The sequence below is a fragment of the Penaeus monodon genome, chromosome 32, assembly GCF_015228065.2.
Source record: "Penaeus monodon isolate SGIC_2016 chromosome 32, NSTDA_Pmon_1, whole genome shotgun sequence".
Lineage (NCBI taxonomy): Eukaryota > Metazoa > Arthropoda > Malacostraca > Decapoda > Penaeidae > Penaeus > Penaeus monodon.
Genome location: NC_051417.1, coordinates 6,519,880 through 6,520,527, shown reverse-complemented (window position 1 = coordinate 6,520,527; position 648 = coordinate 6,519,880). Strand labels below are relative to the sequence as shown.

Genomic DNA, 648 nt, shown 5'->3' with positions numbered 1-648 from the left:
GAAAAGTATATGTGCGTGAATCACATCTGAAACATTCCGTCAAATAAATGACTACTTTCGGACCAATCGTCGACTTTTCAAAAGATAGAAACTTTAATTGCAGGTTTCTGCAAAAGACCGGAGAGAGTGTTGAATCTCAGAACAAAACAAAAGACGATCGGAGAGTGACGTCATGAGTTTCAGGTGGAAGAGACGGGTATATAGGGAGGTGGAAAAAAGGTCTTGCCACAGTCCCCTTCGAACCTTCCACACAATGGCTGCTGCTAAAACTTTCCTCGTCGCTCTCTGTTTGGGTAAAACCTCTCGTGTTCTATTTGTTCAACTCTTGATGATACTTGATGTGTGGTTCTTGTGAAGGCTCTGGCCATTCTCCAGATAACGAAGATTTTTCTCGAGCCTCTTCACTAATGATGCTCTTTTCCACAGGCTTGGCAGTGGCTGACGAAACCATTCGGGTAAGGCCTTGTACGTGTCTGTATGGATATTCCGTGAAAATGGTATTAAGCGTGCTCTTTTAATGTATAACCTGGGATACACGTTTATCTATATTTTCTAGGAAAAGCGTGGTTTTATCGGCGGCGGCTACGGAGGAGGCCACGGCGCAGGCGTGGGCGGAGGCTACAGCAGTGGCGGCGGAGGCTACCTGAT

General features: G+C 46.0%; 1 long non-coding RNA gene across 1 annotated transcript; it reads left to right on the top strand.

Annotated features, from left to right (window-relative positions):
* The first annotated feature begins 6 nt into the window (after window positions 1-6).
* LOC119593255 lies at window positions 7-634 on the top strand. Its single transcript, XR_005230531.1, has 3 exons — window positions 7-293; window positions 427-455; window positions 557-634. It is a non-coding gene; the product is annotated as an uncharacterized LOC119593255 (long non-coding RNA).
* Window positions 635-648: the final 14 nt, after the last annotated feature.